This window comes from Quercus suber, unplaced genomic scaffold, assembly GCF_002906115.3.
Source record: "Quercus suber isolate HL8 unplaced genomic scaffold, Cork oak 2.0 scaffold_1206, whole genome shotgun sequence".
Classification (NCBI taxonomy): Eukaryota; Viridiplantae; Streptophyta; class Magnoliopsida; order Fagales; family Fagaceae; genus Quercus; species Quercus suber.
Window position 1 is genome coordinate 1609 of NW_027070602.1, and position 6790 is coordinate 8398.

At 30.9% G+C, this 6790-nt stretch overlaps 1 long non-coding RNA gene across 1 annotated transcript; it reads right to left on the minus strand.

Annotated features, from left to right (window-relative positions):
- Positions 1 to 3520: 3520 nt before the first annotated feature.
- On the minus strand, positions 3521 to 6433 carry LOC112039487 (uncharacterized). Its single transcript, XR_002886005.2, has 3 exons — positions 6160 to 6433; positions 5500 to 5537; positions 3521 to 3943 (listed from the first exon to the last, which is right to left on the minus strand). It is a non-coding gene; the product is annotated as an uncharacterized LOC112039487 (long non-coding RNA).
- Positions 6434 to 6790: the final 357 nt, after the last annotated feature.

A 6790-nucleotide genomic window follows, 5' to 3' on the forward strand; every position in this document is an offset into this window, starting at 1 on the left:
GTGACAAACGCAAAAGTAGATGCTCTACTTACTTCTATCAAGTTTGCAACCGAAGCAAAGTATTTGGTCCAAGTTACAAAAATAGTCGGCATAAACATCACAAGTTTCTCCAAGTAAGGTTTTTATTTTATTTTATTTTATTTTATATTAATTATGTTTTTTGTAAGAAAAAAGTATATATATATATATATAAAAATTTTGTAGTCATAAATAATCTTACTATTTTTTTTTTTTTAGGTTCTTAAAGCTTCACGTAAAAGAGCGCTTGGAATTAGTAAAATAAGGAAATTTATAGATGTCTCCGATATACACTATTTCACTTTTAATTTCAAAAAAATAATTTTCATTCACTCAAAAAATAAATTGAATGAATGTTGAGCTAATGCTACTTGCAAATGTCAAGTTTGTGGATATGAACGAATAGATCATTTAGAAAATTTTAAAACTGAGGAAAGAGATTCATTCAAGTTCTGTTCAATCACATGCAAAATAAGATAAATAATTTTTTTTTCTCAATATATATTCTATTTATTAATGTTTTAATTTGATTTTTCAAAATATTTTTCTCACTAGTGCAATAATTTGATTATTACATGTGAAAGATATGGTGAAAACAAAAGTAGATCCTTCCTCTAAGGTACCATTTTTGACAAAAAAAATAGGAGAGATGAACATGAACATGAACCTAATCAATCAAATCGCAAAAGAAGTAGAAAGGGGATTCCCTTTAGATCTCCTTTCTTTTAGATTTATCATGATGCAATATTCTATATTGTGTAATACTTCCAGTACTGGGAGCGTGTTCTAATCTATAATCTATATGCTGTAGTTAGCTTTTCATTTTTTTTTTTTTTTTTAGATAAGAAGAGCTTTTCCTCTTTTTAGCAAAGCAGATCTTTTTGTCATGTTCCATGGTAGTGTTTTTATTGTGTTTAAAGTTTATATTATTGGAAAGAGCTTATAAAATCATCATTTTTTATTTGCCTTTATAAATAGAGATTGTTTATGAGATATAGGTTTGCTAGTAATACATTTGTTGCGTGGAAAGAACATTCTCTTGCTGTAGGAACTTGTTTTGCAAGTCGCTTATTTAACTCGGAACCAAGAATAAATATGTGAAAGAATATGACAATGCAACATTTGTCTAGTGACTTTCTTTGTTTTTCTTTTTCTTTTTTTCTTCCAAGAGGAAATAAAAAGAAACAAAAAGAATTGAAGTGGGTGAGTTTATAAATGTCAATTAATTCCAAAACCAGCTCCAAAAAAAAAAAAAACTGCTTCCCAAAATTTATCTTCAAAAATTCAAATTAAATAGCAAGATTTGGGCCCTTTGATTTCGATTTAAGTTCCTAAATCTAAAGATTTGTATTTGGGCCTTTTAATACCCTGCTTTAGTCCACACACATAGAACCCCTTTTAAAAATTTCTGAATCTAAAGAGTATCCGTAGTAGTTGTTGTAAAAATTATACCATTTTATCACATCAAAAACATACTTTATTATTTTACCACATTATTTTACAATATCTCATTTATCAGATGTTTTATCATTCAATTCTATACATTAAAATAATATTTACTACACGTTAAAATAATATTTACAACTCATCAACACAATCAACAGCCATCTGCCAACAACTAACAGCCACCGCCACACATCCACCACATCCTCAACCAAAAACACAACTCAAAGCAAACCCAAACAAATCCAGCCAAATTCCACAACAAACAAACATAACTCAGAATCTACAGTTAGATGAACATGCCAAACTACAAACCTGCCTGATACAGAACAAGAACTGAAAATAAACTCAACAATCAACTTAATTCCTTTGCCATATTCTCACCCTTTTATTGAATCGGCAACAAAACCCACATGGTAAATTCCATGTCACTACCTAGTACTCCCTTCCCACTTGAAATCCCAACCAAATCCACAAAATTTGAAACAATACCACATGGAAAACAAAAACCCAGGTATACTATTATCCATTCATCCATTCTCCAATTAACATAGACACATTAACAAGCTTGCAACAAGAAAGAAATAAACTTTATTGAACACCATGGCATACCCTACAAAATCAGTTAAATTTTTTCCTAAAATTTCAAATAAGATGAGGGAAAAATTCACACACTGGTCTTGGTAATCTTTAGAGAAGCCTTCGGATTCTTTGTGCCCTTACCCACTACCGATCAGCCTTGAGGAGCAAAGCACCGAATCGTGGATTTCTAGGTTCGGTTTAAGGAACAGGGCTGGAGAACAGAGGAGAGAGAGAGAGAGAGAGAGAGAGAGGAGAGAGTGAGACTGACGGAGAGATGAGAGAGAGAGGAATAAAAAAAATAATAAAAGCATTTGCCACATTTTTCTGTACAGTGGCAAATATGTAAGGATACTGTAGCATGTTATAAAAATTATAGCATTTGGAACTTTTGATAAATGGGGTCAAATGGTGTTTGGTGTGGAATATGTGCCAAATATTTAGCATTTGGCACATATCCCACATCTGCTGTGGGTGCTCATCACAAGCTTTGGCATAATTAAAAAATATGGATGTGTTTGGTGAGGTAAATGAAGTCTAAATAAATGCTATAAAGCTTGCTAAGGACGGAAAATTATTAGGTACCTCTGAAGTACATAAATGCGTAGTCTTTTTTCTCACATAAATGGTAAATCTTATCATGAATTTAATTAGTAAAACCCACCATTCATGTGAGAGGAGGGAGTACATATTTATGATATTCTAAAAGTACACAATAATTTCTTACTAGGGACATGGTTTTGTAGTAGGTTAGAGGTATGTCTAATATTATTTTTAGATAATAATTGAAATTTTGGTTGCTGGATTCTTGAAATGGCAACCATGAGCAGTGGGCTTTTTTTTGGATATTACATCAAGCTAATTTGCTATCTTCTTCTTCTTCTTTTTATTTTATTTTATTTTATTCTTATTTTTTTTATTGAAGTTTAATTTGCTATCGAATTTAGATAATTTGATTAGCTAATATAAGCTTTTCCAGCCTTTTTAGGGGAAATGACCGCTGAAAAACCTGCTAAATTTGAGAATTCTCGTTATTTAGCATTAAATGTGGTTAAATAGCTTTTCATAACTTGAGATGATTAGGCTGAAATTTTAGGGACATACAGAAAATTATACTCTTTTTTTTTTTGGGTAAATACAACAAATTATTCAAATTTTCATATGGACACATGGCTTTTTCAAGAGTTTCAAGCCCACTAGACAAATCCACCTCTTGGGCCCATAGCAAGCTCAAATAGGTCATACTCTTTGCTTTCATGCCATGTTCCTTCACAAATCCCATTAAAAAAATTAATGGATTTAGTCCATACGAAGATATAAGAAAGTGATGAACCCAAATATAAAAATGGCATTAACAACAACTTCAAGTTACGGTCACTTAAATATAAACTAGTTAGGGCTGCACGTGCACGTGCACGTGCCGCTCCTTTGTTTTACTAAAAAAATTATATTTTTCATTAGATAACACAAAACCAGAAGGTTTTGTACTAAAAAAATGCATAGATAATACTAATTTCTTAATCTTAACAAATTTTTCTACATGATTAGAATAATTACATATAAGATACGGATTAATCTATATAATTAAGTTATCTTTTTAGAGCTATACAATGTGAAAGTATAACCTAATCATTAATCACTCTCCAAAAGCTTCGAAAAGTTATAAAAAAAACTTCCCCAGGAGCTTTTCTAAGAGCTACAATGAATATCTCCTTTTCTATTGTTGCAGTAACACCATAACAGCAAAGCACTATAGTTCTCTCCAGGTTGTCCTTGCACGCTAAAGTTGATCCAATCTTCTCTTCTTAAAGGGATTAATATTGAATGTTTGATCTTGAAGTTCAGCAGAAAACTTGTCACCACCATAAATCTCTTATCTTACCAAGTGATATTGTCATGCCACCTGAAGTGAACACAACAATCATAATCATAGTTGGTTTTATGATGGTATAACAAAAACTTAACCAACCGAGAGTCCAACATGAGGGCAATATCAGATTTAAAAAATAAGGTAAAAACCAATGATTTAAAACACTAAAACATGAACTCAATTAAAGGCTGTTCTTTTTACCCCTCTTAGTTAACAATTCCACCAAACTCTTTCTTAATGCATCCTAAAACTATTACAATCCACAACAAAACCTTTGGTCAAGAAAACAAAAAATAAACATTATATCTAGGACCCAAGTACAAAAACACAGCACTACAGCTAGTTTGGTTATTTAAATAGAATTTTTCATTTTTCAAAAATCAAATCAACAAATTAAGCCACAACCCAACTCAAGTCAAAAAAACCAATATCAAGCTACTTGGAACTGCTATACAATTAACACTAACAGTACACGGTAATAGTTCCAAAAAGCTATTTACAGGGCCTACACAAACAGTGGAAAACTATCACACACAAGTCACATATCAGACAATTTCCCTAGACTCAAGCAAAAGACCTTGCATGGACTATTCACTAACAATTCTCCAAAATCAATAATCTCTAAGAAAAATTCAGCAAAAAAATGATGACATGATTAGGTTAATTGACTTCTATAATGCTAGAAAACATGCATGTTTTTCTTATAGTTCTCACAAATGAGAAAGATTTTTAAATTCTGCAGGCTAAACTCCCATTAGATTGAGGTCCTTTAACTGGCTGTCATACCAAAGAAAAGAATGAAAGCAGTACAAAAATTTAAGGAGGGTATGAAAGAAGAATGCAATCACTAATCTATAAGTATCAGTACATACAAGAACTACCAATTTCATGAACATTTCAAACTCTGTTTTAAATTGTTCAAGGTATAGTCTAAAAATTCCCCATGCAAATAAGCTTTAGCCATCCAATTGTATGATAGTGTTTTAGGGGTAAAATGAATAAAATTGATTAGGATAAGGGAATTATAGATTTAGGTAACTAATCTAATATGTTCCCATCACTTAATATGCTCCATATTATATATAAAAAAATAATAATTTTTTCACACGTCCAATGTAGAGCACAGATGACAGCATCCTCCAAAATTAAAATAAATAAAAATGTAGGTGATTGCTTTTTGATAAATCAGTAAATTTGCACTGAACAAAACAAAGCCATATACAAATTAACAGCCCTACGAGACAGTAGAACCAAACATATCGCAGATCCCAAGCTAAAAGTACAAGAGAAGACACGAAGGCAACTGTAAAATAGCGAAATCAGCAAAAAAAATATAATAGTATAAAGCACAGTGTAGGTCCTGAAACAATTAGAGGCTTTCTAGTTAAAAAGACAAAATAAAAAGTATTTGTTTCATGTAAAAGACTCACCGGTGATTTGCGAAATGAATAAACCAAAGAAAAATTTAGAGAGATATAGAATACTAAAATTCGTAAATTTGTTAAATATTAATTAAAACTTTTTTAAAATTAATGTATTGTAAGATTTAGTTAATAGAACTAAAGGAGGAAAGAATAAAGTGTAAGTACCCATCTCAATCCGTCTGCATCCATGAATGTTCTTCTAACTGCATTCAAAGTTCCAAATACCATTAGAATTCTTCTAAGGCCTCAAAAACAAAGAAAAAAACCAAGAACTGTTCAGAGCTAGGCACTTGAGTATGTTATACACATCAAGAATTAAAGTTTCTACAAATCCATTAAGAAAAAAGAAAATAAAAGAAAAAACGAATCATACAATGATCAAGAATGAACCAGCAAGTGATACAAAGCATAAAAATTGATCACTTGGCAAAATTGTATTTCTAAAAAAAAAAAGATCTTGAAAATCCAAATCAGAATTGAACAATTTAACTTCATAACCTCTGAAAACTCCTAGAAATTCACAATAACAATAGAAAAAAAACAAAACCAGAAACAAAAACATTTATGGGTCTCATCATTTGCAGTTAGATCTTCCTATGTTGATACAGTACTCTTTCTATATATATACAACCATAGTGAGAGAGACCTTTATTCAGAAATCATGCCCCCAATACAATACACCAAAAACAAAAAACAACAACCGCTACATCTTCTTCATCCGAAAATTCAGTTGTTAAAATTTTAAGAAATGAAACCAAATGAATGGAAAGAAGAAAAGAAGCAAACCATAGAGAAAGATAAATTTTTTAGAGAGAAAAAAAATACCTTAAGTGTGATTTGAGTAAAAACACCAAACCCACCCCAATCTCCATCTCTCAGATTTGTCCGAAAAAAAGAGTGAGATCACTCTTTCTGTATTTTCTCACCAATCTTCTCTCTCTCTCTGCTGGCCTCTCTCTTCTTCAAACAGTACGAACCACACTCCCTGAGCCAAAAGATATTTTATTTCTCTCTCAGTTTTGTCTTTGTTTGGTCTCCCACTAAAACTTCACCCAGACACACAGTTTTACTCACCAAAATTTGAATAAACCAAAATACTGTAGATAGAGCTATTCACTCTTTTTATATAGTAGAAATAACACGTGCTTGATCTCCAACAATAGGCACGTGCTTGATCTATTAGAGGATTATATTCTACCAATATAACTTAGATCTAAATATAAGCAAATCACACAATTAGTTATATATTGTAATCCTTTACAGTTCCCTAAACCCATCTAAGATTCACCAAAATGCAAAACATTTTATGTAGTTCTTGTGCGTGCAACATTATATGATTGAACCATTAGTTATCAATCAAACTTACACTTCTACATTTAAATTTAAAATTTTTATTCCAAAATACTAATGAATAAACAAATGAAAAAATTAAACCAAAAAAAAAATTAAATTAAAT